The sequence below is a fragment of the Microcebus murinus genome, chromosome 24 (genome assembly GCF_040939455.1).
Source record: "Microcebus murinus isolate Inina chromosome 24, M.murinus_Inina_mat1.0, whole genome shotgun sequence".
NCBI classification, from domain to species: Eukaryota; Metazoa; Chordata; class Mammalia; order Primates; family Cheirogaleidae; genus Microcebus; species Microcebus murinus.
Genome location: NC_134127.1, coordinates 25,407,901 through 25,421,492, shown reverse-complemented (window position 1 = coordinate 25,421,492; position 13,592 = coordinate 25,407,901).

Here is a 13,592-nt window from a genome sequence, read left to right as displayed (position 1 = left end):
CCAGAGTGAGAAAGATTCACCTGTTCACGCGGCCCTCCTGCAGATGAGAAACTGAGGCTCAGCGAGGGGGAGCGACTTGCCCCAGGTGGAGGGAGTGGAGAAAGCACTCTGGCACCCGGGACCCCTGCACCCCTAGAAGCTCATTGATCCCCCCAACAGCCTTGAAAGGGGGGTCTGGAGCTTTTCATTTCTCAGGGAAGCTGATGCCTAGAGGCTGCACGAGTGCCCGAGATCACACCGCTGCTGGAGGCCGAGTTGACTCTAACCAGCCCTCCTGACATCAGATCTGGGCACTTTTTCCTCCACCACACCACATATCCCGAGAGTTATGGGACCAGGCCCTGCCCTCAGTGTGCTTCCAGCTCAGCTGCTGGAGGGCCAGGCAGCTGCCAGGACAGGGGCACAGGCGGGAGTGTGTGGGTCATCCACCCCTGCCCTGGCTGCGAAGTCTCCTCGGTGGGCCGGGAACTGTGCTGGCCGCAGTGCTTGGGCCCACGCCGTGGGGGTCTAGCGTCTCACTGACACCTTCCATTGGTGGTGGCTGGTCCAGGGAGGAAGCACAATGTCTCAGAAACACAGCATGGGGTTTGAGAGTCAGAAAGGTTCAAGTTCAAATGCTGATGCTGCCTGAGGTGAGCTGGGCGACCTTGTGCACGTTAGTGAATTAGTTCCTCCATGTGTAAAATGAAGCAACAATGCCCGCCTGGGAAGAGGCTTTGAGGACAAAATGAGACAGCACATGCCAATTATCTGGCACTGTCCCTGAAGCACGGCAGAAGCTAAATACATGGCAGCTACTACCGTTATGATTGGCCTGCTGGGCTGAGTGCCAGGCCGGGCCCAGAGGCTGTGTTGAGTTCTGGAAAGGTGTGCTGGGGCCTGCACACCTGTCTTCCCTGCACACCTGTCCTCCTTGTGTCCCCACCTGAGGCCAGAGGCCCAGCAAGCTTTAGAATCACTAGCTGTGGGGCCCTGGGCAAGTTGCTTCCCCTCTTTAAATTTCCTTTCCGTTGTCTGCAAAATAGGGTTAATAGAAACACCTTCACAGCTTGGTGAGAATCAGATGAGGCCATTGCTGTAAAGATTTGACACAGAAGAAGCTTTTAGCGCCTGTGAGTGATCAGCACCGTCACCACCACAGTCATCATCATCTCATGGTGCCAGCTCAGCACTGGGTGCCCGGAGACCCTGCCGGGGGACTGGGGCCTGCGTGGGCTCAGCAGGGAGAGCCACAATTGATAGTGGTATGTACTAAAAATTATAAGAAGCACAAAACCATGAATTTTCCCTCTCTAAAGTAGATGACTTCTGAGATCCTAAAATTAGTCTAAAATTAGTGTCTGCTCTACTTGGGGTCTCAGTTGTCTTCTCTGCCGATTTGGAGTGGGCTGAGCGATCTCCCAATTCCTTTTGGCTCCATCACTCTAAGACCTGTGCCTTCTCTGAGCTGTACATGACTCAAAAGTCTCCTCTCCAAAAAGTTGGCTCCAGCCAGGAACAGAAAGGAAATCAGCTCCTGCCTCTTGGGGGGCTCCCTGTGGGGGGCCCTCGGTGAGTGCCGGGGCCCACCTGGTGATGTGGAGCCTTCCGGCCTCTCTGCTCTGTTGGAGTCTGGGGGCTTCACGCAGCCCAGGGCCAGCTGCGGTCCAGGAAACAGGCCTCAGCACTGTCCGGACCTACAGAGCGGGGACCTTGACCACAGGCAGGGCCTGGGAAGAGCCCTCAATCTCCCTCCCCGAGAGAGAAGCAGAAAAATGAGGCTTGGCCTGGAGAGAATTCACATCTGCCGGGCGCCCCTCTGTCCGCACTGTGCGGTTTCTCACAGCACGGAGTGGGGCCTGGAGCAGGGGTCTGCTGCCTCGGACACTCATGTGCTTTTGGTTTAGTTTTTCTTTTCCTTTTTTTTTTTTTTTTTTTTTGAGACAGAGTCTCACTCTGTTGCCCTGGCTAGAGTGCCGTGGCGTCAGCCTAGCTCACAGCAACCTCAAATTCCTGGGCTCAGGCTATCCTCCTGCCTCAGCCTCCCAAGTAGCTGGGACTACAGGCATGCACCACCATGCCTGGCTAATTTTTTTCTGTATATTTTTAGTTGGCGATTAATTTCTTTCGATTTTTAGTAGAGATGGGGTCTCGCTCTTGCTCAGGCTGGTTTCGAACTCCTGACTTTGATCGATCCTCCAGCCTTGGCCTCCCAGGATGGTAGGATTAGAGGTGTGAGCCACCGTGCCTGGCCTTGGGTTAGTTTTTAGAATTTTTAAAAAAATATCTGTTTTCTCCAATTGGAATGCATGCACACTGCAGGATGGGGGCATCTCCGTCATCCCGGTTACCAAGACGACCCTCAAACCCGCTGGCCCGGGGCAGCGTCAAGGAATATGGATTAACTTCACGGCGGGTGACAAGGACCGGAGCGAGCGTGGCAGGCTGATGTGGTGCTGGGTGACCGGTGGAGGTGAAAGCCCGAGAGGCGCCAGCTGAACTTGGTTCTGAAGGATGAGCAGGATTTCCCCTGGGCATGACGGGAACAAAGTTAGATGTCAGGATAAACTTTCTGTTTCTGTGAAGCTCGTGAGCCCTTAAGTAAGTTCTGGTGGGAAGTGAAGGTGTGAGCTGTAGAGAAATTAGAATTGGAGTCTCGAGGCTGCCACTCGGGGAAGGGAATCGGTGGACGTTAGCGACATGCCTCGCCTGCGCCCAGTGCTGTGCCAGGCACTCGCCCGGCGCCGCCTGCACACCTGCCAGCCGGGCCCTGAGCATCGGCAAACTGGGCCGTGCTCTGGTCTCAGAGCTCCTGGGGGCTGAGGCTGGATTTACCGCAGGGCTTTCTGCTCCTAAAGTTCCCGCTCTCTCCTGGGCGAGCCGGCCCTCCTCTAAGGATGGGATCGGGTTGCCCTGACCACGCGTAAATGAATTCAATGCCCCTCAGAAATAGAGCTTTCTGTTAAGCTCCGGCCCTCAAGGCCAGAACTTAAAAATAAACTCCAAGGCTTTTAACATTATAAAAAAAAGTCTTTCGAGCGTGTGGCTTTTCTGCTCTGCGTTCTCCCAACCACCCCTGTGCCTCCCACGGTCCTCCCTTCCAGCCCTGGTCGCAGGAACACTCAGAAGCTCCAAGCGGAGGCTGGAGGCGCTCCATCCGTCACTGGCCTTGAAGGGCCCCGGCAGGGCTGGGGTGGGCAGAGGGAGGCGGGGGAGCCCAGTTCTTGCAGAAGAGGATCTCGGGGCTCCAGCCCACTTCCCTGGAGGGGAGGCCCCCACTTTGGGGTGGGAAGGGAGGGGCACTTTGGGAGGAGGGAAGATAAGCCTGTGGTCATTTGTCTTTTTAATTGGCTCAAACGCCCAGAGGAGCCGCCTTGTTATCCCAGCTCCAGGCTGGACGGGGCCCAAGCCCAGGCCGTGCAGCCTGGGGCGGCAGGGCGGGGGCTGCCTCGCCCAGGAGGGGCCACCTCTGCAGGGAAGGCTTCAGGGGGACTGGGGGTGGGAGGTGGCTTTCACTTCTCCGGCATCTCAGAAATTCAAAACAGCGATTCAGTGGGAGTAGACATAATTTAAAGGATCTGCTGCATCTGAAGGACCCTGCTCATTCATTCCTCTGCCTGAGGGTGAGGCTGGCCGGGGTGGCTAAGGGAGGGACAGCTTTAGAGCTTTCCTTTGGGGATGGCGGCACCAGAGTGCCCAGGACAACAGTCCCTCATGTTCGCTGTTTATAATCAGCAATGCCCTCTTGCATTCATTTTCCCACCATGTTTCCCCGAAAATAAGCCCTACCCATAAAATAAGCCCTAGCGGGATTTCTTAGCATTTGCGCAATAGAGGCCCTACCCCAAAAATAAGCCCTAGTGCTGGGCGTGGCTACGCAGCGCGTCTGCACAACCCATGCGTGTCGTCTCGGAGCAGGAAAGAAGACGAGCAGCCCTTCTCATCTGCCCCATGAGTGCTCCACTGCTTGACATGAGAGATTGGGGCCAATGGTTCTAAAGGAAATAGAGTCGCAAGAAATTCAAGATGGAGTTTGGGGTTTGGAGAGTGATGATGATGTTCTAGAAGAAGACGACTTAACTATATTTGAATCAATGTAGATTGCTGTACCGTACTTTAAAAAAATAACACATCCCCTGAAAATAAGCCCTAGGGTGTCTTCTTGAGGAAAATAAATATAAGACCCTGTCTTATTTTGGGGGAAACACGGTAGTTCGTTGGTCTCTGAAACAATCTGGAGGGAAAGACAGTGCAGGTGCGCCCCTTCCTGCTACAGACGGGGACACCGCAGCTCCCAGAGGCGTGATGTGCCCAGGGACACCCTGCGCTGCAGCTGGGCTCAGACCCAGGTCTTGCCATCTACACTGGGGGCTGGCCCAGCAAAGCTGTGAGCCCCACGGGGCCATGGCGGATGCCCGGCGTGGTGGTCCTCAGCAAGGGTGCAAGGTAGGACCTGCCACCTGGCCAGTGACTGCCCACACAAGATCTGAGGAGGTGGGTGATACACGTGTTCTGCTCTGCCCGAGAGAAGAGAGTAAGACTGAGGAGTCGATGCTGTGGGCAGGCAGGTGTCAGTCCAATGAGGCAGAGCGATTCAGAGCGATTATGGCAATTAAAAGGTCAGAGATTCATGGTAGTGAGCGGCCTGACACCAGAGGTATCCAAGCTTGTCTGGGTGATTATCTCTTACCGATACCATAGCACATCTTGAAACACTAACTGGGCTTGGGTTAGATGGACTCTCAGGATCTCTTCCAACTCACAGAGCCTTTTGGTCATTTTACCAAGAAGAAGATGAAGACAAGATCTTGAGCTCATTGAAGGAAGGAATATGTTTTATTTGTCCCTGACTCACCTGTCCCCAGGTGCACATATGATAACTACGTCAGTAGATCTAATGGGCCTTATGGATCTAACTCGGGTCAGAGACTTGGGATCGGAGCTGCTATTTGCACCCCAGGAGGCCCCTCGCACCTCACCAATGGCTCCCCGATCTGGGCTCTCATCTTGAGACTTTGAGTCTGTGTCAAGGAACCCCCTTCTCAGACACTGGCCTTCAGCCTCTAAGGACAGAGGAGGGGAGGCAGCATCCCCCGGTCTCCCTCAGGGGGTGGAGTGAGGCAGGAATGGCATTGCAGCCCCCCAGCTGTCTGCAGAGCTGGCCTAAGCCCAGCGAGGACTCCAAGTGCCCTAAAAATACCAGTCCCCACCCCGATCCCCATGTCCAGAAACCCCTGACAGTAACCACACGCCACCACCACGCCACTCAAGGAGGCCTTGGCAAATGTCAGCCACAGTTGTGCGTAATCTCGGGGAGGAGAGGCGGTGCCCGCGGTGCCCGCGGTGCCCGGCCTCTGTGTCCTGTGCATCGCCCAGATGTAAACAGCATCGGGGAGTAATGTCATGCGCGTAATCTCGGGGAGGAGAGGCGGTGCCCGCGGTGCCCGGCCTCTGTGTCCTGTGCATCGCCCAGATGTAAACAGCATCGGGGAGTAATGTCAGGGAGATCCTTCCAGGCCAGTCTCCTGAACCCACTCTCTCCCTGAGTGAAGCGCCCTGCAGCGCACGGCCCTAATGGCTCCGGGGAGAGGCAGCTTACTGCCCTTATCTTCGCAGGCAAAAGCCCCTTGGTGAAAGACGTTTTCGGTGCCGTGTTCTGGGCGTCTCGGTAATCCGCTCATTTATGTTCCAGACAAGGGGATCAAAGCCCCCGGGGATGCAGGAAGCATGCCGGGGCTGGAGTTTACATCCATTAGAGCTGACAACTGCTTTGTCCAGCTGACGGGGCAGCCAGATAGCCACCTGAGGGACCAGAGGCTGCCGGGGCTGAGCGGAGGTGGTGGTGTGGCCACTTTGGTGGCACAGGGACCAAGAGGGGCCCCCAACCCCCGTTAGCACCCCAAACTGATCAATGCGGACAGTGTTGTTTCTCCATCTTACAAAAAGTGCTGTGCAGAGGAGCACGCCCACGACGCCCTTCCAGGAACCCGGGCCCTTCTGCGTGGACACTGCAGAGTCACCCCTGCCGGAGAAGCAGCGGCGAGGGATGGGAACGGGGAACCCTGGGAGAAAGGAGGGTAGAGGAGACAGACTAGAAAGAAGGCGAGAAACGAAACTCGATATCGTCGATATTCTCTCTCTCTCTCTCTCTCTTTTTGAGACAGAGTCTCACTCTGTTGCATGGGCTAGAGTGCCGTGGCGTCAGCCTAGCTCACAGCAACCTCCAACTCCTAGCCTCAAGCGATCCTCCTGCCTCAGCCTCCCAAGTAGCTGGGACTACAGGTATGTGCCACCATGCCCAGCTAATTTTTTCTATATATGTTTAGTTGGCCAATTAATTTCTTTCTGTTTTCAGTAGAGACAGGGTCTTGCTCTTGCTCAGGCTGGTCTCGAACTCCCAACCTTGAGCAATCCTCCCGCCTCGGCCTCCCAAAAAGCTCACAGGCATGCCCACAGGCATGACTCTGGTTTCATGACTTGTGTGCATTCCAGGGAAGCCTGACGGTGACTGGCGGTTTCCAGTGGTGAGTCAGATCATGTTGCAGGTCTCCCCAGGAAGCGGCAGGTGCCTGGAAGTGGCCCCTGGGAATGTCAGGGAGCACTCGCCTTCCGTCCTGTGAGCTGCCTGCTCGGGGTGTGAAGGCAGCACGGTTGCCAAGGGGTGTGAAGGCAGCACGGTTGCCAAGGGGGCAGCTGGCTCTCACCTTGCTCAGGATCACTGTTCCCTGCCCCTGTGTTCCTCTGTGACCCGAGACAGGGTTCAGAGTAGCATTTCTAGAACCAGAAGTGCAAGCACTGGGTCCTCTGTCTTCCTCACCGTGTGAAAGAGCCCTGTTGGCCAGATCCGCCTGCCGTCTTCCCTCCGTCGCTCCCGCAGACCGGTGTCCACCTTACAGCCCAGGAAGCGGTGGCTCAGGGAGCACCTAGGCACAGGCGGGCTCCTTTGGAACGAGGGAGACACTTTCCTGTGGCAACAAAGTAACGCTTCCAGTTCCCAAATCCCCTAAACCCACAGGCCACACATTTGCAACGAGAAGTACGTGCTGTTGCAAACGTATAATTTAAATAAAACAAAACAAGAAACCCAATGGAGCAATCATTTTCCTTTCCCCAGTGCTGGTTCCTGAGGAAAGTTGGAAGAGGAAGGGGAGGAGATCGAGGGAGACTTTTGCCTTCATGGGGGACGCAGTCCAGGCACCTGCGAGTGCCGTACTGTGGAGACTTGTTCAGCTTTTAAATTGCATTTAGCTTCACACCTAACACATTTTCCTTTCATTAATGCAGGTCCTTTGCTATCTCTTATCGTTTATGATTGGGGTCATTTAAAAATCTCCCCCTGAGATTTAGAATGAAGAAAGGAGTGCGCGATAGCAAGCTAGGGCTGGGGAGAGCTCCTGGGTGTGCAGGCGGCAGGGCTCTGGTGGGAAGCTCACTAAGCTATGCACAGAGGACCACAGAGGCTGGGCAGAGGTGAGGTGAGGTCAGAGTGCGGGCAACTTCAGAAGAGAAATGGGAGGGAAAGGAGAGAACTCAGTCCCTCCGATTTTGCTGCCGGCCACCAGATGGCAGCACTAGCCCAGAACAGCTTTGCTGCTTTCCACAGCAAGAACGGCAGGTGGGAGCTGCAGCGTCCCGCGCGGGTGGAACCTGTGAGCAAGGTGCAGCTCTCAAGCGCCAGGGCCTGCCTGGCTTCAGCCTTTCATGAAGCTTCTCCACCTCACAGCCCAGGCCGCTTAACTGCCGCCCTCGCTCCAAGCTCCAAAACCAACCAACCAGTCCTCGGAGATTTAAGAGCGCCAGTTTTAACACTTAGTCTCAAGTCAACCTGATAGCCAGCCGTGATCGAGCTTATTACTACTGCATCAGAGCTGTAGTCCTTGATACCAAGTTCTCACTCGTGCCGCAGGTCCCACCTGTGGCTCTTCCCTCTTAGCCACTTTGGTACGAGTGTCGACTATAGTTGACAGCCACAGTCAAGTGTTGACTTTAGCGTTAATAACTTTTCTAATTTTCTAATTTTTCATTTATCAAAATAAAATTGTGAACATTTAAAGATAATGTAATGAAAACATATACATATATGTTACCTATTCTGATTTACATGACAAGTAAAGCTGCCTGTAAAGTCAAACAAGCTTTCAGGGCTTTCAAGCCTTCCTCATCACACAAGAGCAAAAGGGACCCGTCGGCAATGCACAGCACAGACCGCCGTGCGGACTGTGAGTGCCGCTGTGGGCGAGGTGTCGCAGCCACTGAGCGCTGTACCAAGTGGTTAAGCACTGCCATTCTGTATTACTCTTCTAGAAACATGAGTTCCTCTATGACTCTGGCATCTCCATATCCTCTGCTCTCCCCTACCTCTCTGATTAGAGTCTCGTCCCCCATTTCATGCCAGAGGTTTCACACCCTAGCGCAGGGGTCCTCAAACTTTTAAACAGGGGGCCAGGTCACTGTCCCTCAGACTGTTGGAGACTGCACACTGCGGGCCCAGGACCAGTCGGCTGCTAAACAGGACAGGCAGCAGCAGCAAAAACACCGGTGGGCCGGATAAATGTGCTAGGCGGCCCGCATGTGGCCCGTGGGGCCATAGTTTGGGGACGCCTGCCCTAGCAACAGAATTTCCTGCTCATTGTTGCCTGGCTAGGTAGCAAATTGGATCTGCTGTGGGACTCCCCACTGTTGACTTCTCTGTAAAAACTGCTTGCTGGAAAGCTGTCTTTGCCCAGAACCACAGGTCCTGTCTCCTCAGCACATGGCCTTTACAGTCTGTCGCAGCGCTAGTGCAGGGAAGCCTCTGGTGCTCGCATTATCATGAGGAGTGACAGTGAGGGGCAGTCACACCCTTGGGACCTCCACTGGCACTGCATTGACTTCAGGATGAAGTACAAACTCCGGAACGCGGCAGGTCCCACGACCTTTCCCCAGCCTCTGGCTCCCTCTCCACCACGCTCTGTGTGCCCCTGGGGGCTCCTTTTGCTCCTGTTTCTGAGCCCTTGCGCAAGCTCTGCCTTCTCCTTAGAACGTCTCTCTCCCAGCAGCAGCGTGACCAGCTCCTCTACTTGAGTTCAAAGCTCAGCTCAAGCCGAATGGAAAACCCTCCCCGATTGCCTGACCCGGAACACCTGCTCTTTGATGGGGACGAGGGGGGAAGATGGTGGGTGGGGTCAAGGTGGGAGCAAGGCCGAGCAGCGTGTCCACTGTGACCTCCTCCATTCATTCGCTCATCAACCCTTTGCTGGGCACCTGTCACATGCCAGGGGCTGCTTTGGACCCAAGGGACAGCAGTGAGCAGCGTGGCGGGCGCTTTCCAAACACCCTGGGGGTTCCCAAAGACCACGTGTCCAACAGACACCTTTGAGGGCTGTTGTCTGCCAAGTTAGACTCCAACTTCAATTTCTTCTAAGTTTTATCTTATTGTGGCAAAATATATGTAACATAAAATTTACCATCTTACCTATTTTTATTTATTTTTTATTTTATTTTATTTATTTATTTTTTGAGTCAGAGTCTCACTCTGTTGCCTGGGCTAGAGTGCTGTGGCATCAGCCTAGCTCACTGCAACCTCAAACTCCTGGGGTCAAACGATCCTCCTGCTTCAGCCTCTGAGTAGCTGGGACTACAGGCATGCGCCACCATGCCCGGCTAATTTTTTCTATATATTTTTAATTGGCCAATTAATTTCTTTCTATTTTTAGTAGAGACGGGGTCTCGATCTTGCTCAGGCTGGTCTTGAACTCCTGACCTTGAGCAATCCTGCCCACCTCAGCCTCCCAGAGTGCTGGGATGACAGGTGTGAGCCACCGTGCCTGGCCAGATCTTACCTATTTTTATTTTTTTATTTTTTGAGTTATTTTTTATTTTACTTTATTTTATTTTATTTTTATTTTAGTGTATTATGGGGTTACAAGTGTTAAGGTTACGTATATTGCCCATGCCCCCTAACCCCTCGAGTCAGAGCTTCAAGCGTGTCCATCCCCCAGACGTTGCACCTCTTACTCGTTGTGTTTGTATATACAAACAGATCTTACCTATTTTTAAATGCACAGTTCTGTGGATTTAAGCACTGTTGTGCGACTGTCACCACCATCCATCTCTGGAACTTTTTCATCTTCCCAGATGGAAAGTCTGCACCCTCCGGCAGGGACGAGCACACAGAGGAACCCACAGCCCCTGGTGGGCAACTTCCCCCAGGACAGCGCCGACTCCCTCCTGCTTCTCACTCCGATTCCCAAGCGAAATCAACGACATCAGGGGAGCAGTCCAGACGTCCTGTCCGCCACCTTCCCCTGTTCCACCTCTAATCCCACAATTAGTTAGTTAGCGCATTAATTAATTAATACACGAACGAGAAGAAAGGGAGGGAGGGAGGGATTCTGACTCACTGGGTCTGGGGGACCCATTTGTGAAGTAACGAAATGAGACTGGGCTGGCCCAGCTCTGAAGCAGCCTTTCAGCTTCCCGTTCTGCGGCTCCGGCAGGACATTCTCTCCACCGACAGACGCCACAGACCGGGCTGCCTCTGTGGCCCATCACAGGGACCTTAGCACCTCAGAAGAGGACTTTCGGAAAGGGCAAAACCTGCGGGGGCAGGTGGCGCTGGTACGAGAGCTTCCTTGCACCCGGGCACTGCGCTGGGCACCCTGCCATTAGCTGAAAGCTCAGAACCGTTGCGGGCTAAGTGGGGGGAGGGAGAAGAAGAGACTAAAGTCCACAGTGGCTCCACTATGCAAAGGAGAAGATGGGAGGACAAGTACAGGGACAGAGGGGCAGTGTTCAGAGAACATCCCTCAGCCACCACAGGCACCGTCCGTGGGACGCTGGGTCCTCAGGTCAGGCCCCCCGGGCTGCGATGCTGCCGTTCTCAGGGAGATGCCTCCTGCCTGTCGGGTTCACGGCGAGGCTCGCTGTTTACATCGTCTTCTCCGAGATGAGAGCCCGAGCCGCCACGCAGCCCCTCCCCGCCGCAGGGAGAGTGGACATGCCTGACCCCCGCGACCCCACAGCTATCACAGGAGACAGTCCTGCGGTGGGCCCAGGACCACCAACGATGCAGCCAGGACGGGGCAGGGGGTGGAGCGGGGGGACCCCGGGGTGGGGGGACCCTCAGGCCTTGGGCCAGTCCCAGCCCCACCGTCGTGTGGAAGAAATGGCGGCTGTGTGAGTGGACGGTCATCAGAGCTCTGGCTGACACCTACTGAGCACCCTGCACACACAGTCCCACCGTCCCAGCAGCCCTGTGAGGTGGGCACCATTATCCAGATTGTGTAGCTGGGGAAACTGAGGCACACAGCAGGGAGAGGGCAAATCGCTTGCCTGAGTTTTCTGTCCGTCCACTCTGGGAGTGGCAGAGCCGGGACCTATGTCCAGGTCTGTGGCATGCAGAGCCCCCGAGCCCCTGCCCTGGGCTGAGGCCCGTAAAGTCCTGCCAGCGCCTTCCACGTGCACCTGCCCAGCAGTCCTGGAGAGACACAGGAGCTGGAGCGATGACGAGAGGGTTGAGTGTGTTCCTGGTCGGTGGGTCGAGAGCCCACCGCTGTCTCCCTGGCCCTGCCCCCTCGAGGGAGTCCAGCCACGGGGAGGGGACTCGTCCAAGGCCACTGTGACTCCCCTGGGGTGGGGTGGCGGGTGCATTGTCCAGTCCCAGCGAGGCTGGGCATAGTTGCGATTCAACTCATGCGACCAGCCATAGAATCCTGAGCTGCACCGGGGTCATTTCGGCCAGTCCCCTGCCTCCATCCGCAAGCCTGGGCTCTGTGCTGCGGCCCCACCCAGACTGCAGAAGGGTGCACTGTGGGCCTCAGGGGCTTCCCCTTACATGCCATTAGGTTGAAGCAAAATTCAATTACTGTTGACCTACAAAAATAGAGGTTTCATGAGGTTCACCTGAGACTTGAGAGGGTCACAGTGACCCAACAGAATTTGCCAAAGCTCCCCTAAACCCAGGCCCTGCAGACTTCCCTAAGACTCCATGCAACAGAACCCCACCCCTTGCTGCCGTGCCAACCCTTTGGAGAGTAGGGAGCCTGGCCCTGCAGACTGAACTCCGTGCTGTGTAGGTGAAGATTTGGAAAGTCAGGCTGAGCTGTTACTTCCAGGGATGTGAAATAACCCAACAGAGATGAACCGGGCGTCATCAGAGAACCGCTTTAAAAGAGGAGGCTCGTGGTGAGCACATTCAGCAGGTTTCTGGAGGTTCTTGGAAACTTTGAGAGTTTTTCCCCCCACTTGGATGAAATATTTCCACTTTGCACTGGGGTGGAAAATTCCATTTCCTCAAGGAGTGTGCAAAAAAGTTTGCCTTGGCTTGCTGGAATTATAGAGTTGGAGGAGACCCAACGCCATCTAGCATTTCCTCTTAATTTTACAAATGGGGGAGCACCAATGGTGATGATGATGATGGTGACAACGATGATGATGAGGACAATGACGACGGTACTTGGTGGCTGACACTGCTCAGCTGGGTTCTGGGTGCTTTGTTTCCACTTATCGACATACCACAGGGCTTGGCATACCTTTGACATCTCTGACTCCCACTTGTGCTTTTACTGCACCCATCGTACAGATGGGGAAAGTGAGGCAGGCGAATGGCACGGCTGGGGTCCAGGGAGGCCTGTGGTACCACCAGCCCCTGCCAGGGCTGACCCCGCCCACTGCCTGGGAAATCCAGGTGACTCCCATTCTCCGTGGGTTAGTCACCTGTGTGTGCACGCCGCTTCTCCCTGCGGCCACCTCCAGTGGAGAGGGTCCCTCTCTCCCCGCCAAAGATAAGGGCACAGAACAAGTCACCCCAGGGGCGAGGGACACCGCAGGAGACCCAGGGCTGGCACTGACTGGGTCCCAGGAACCTCCTGCTTCAGGGCGGAAGTCAGTGCAGTGGCCCGCCGTGTGTGTGCAGTCACAGTACCCTGGGTCCAAATCTCGGCTCTGCCGTGTATTTTCTGGTGACTGTGGTCACTTACTGTCTCTGAGTGCTCCCTCATTTGGGAAGTGGGCACCCCAGTATCTACCTGCTAGGATTATGTAAGGATGAAAAAGAAAACAGCATGCCCCTGCCTGGCACCGCGGCTGGCGCACAGTAGGCACGCAGTCGGTGCTAGGTGCCACTCCTGTCATCGGAGGAAGACGGGGCCATCCTTTGGAACTGTTCTCCTTGCTGGGAGATGGGGGTGTCACAGCTGTGGCTTTGCTGCTGGTGGCCAGAAGTCCTTGTCCCTCTGCCCCATTAGGATGCTGAGCGGAGTCTCGGCCAGCACCCACCGACCCGCAGTCCTCTCCACTGGCGGTACCGGCCTCCCGCGCCTCCTGCGTGCCGGGCGATGAGCCGTGATGGACCGTCCCCAGGCGTGGGGCAGGGCCCGGCTCCCCGGGGTGGGCGCTGATAACCCGGGGGAGGGCACCATGGGGGGAGGAAGTGGCAGGAATGAGGCCGGGGGGCCTAGTAGAGCCCAGGGCAGGACCCAACCCCAGGGTCACGTCATCCATTCTCTGCCACCAGACACAATTGCACCGGACCATCCATCACTCCCACTGGCCTGGCCTTTTTCTTCTCCAAGACTAAGCAACGCGGGACAGGCCAGACAGTCCTCCCTTATCCGCCTCTGCCCACTAGCCCC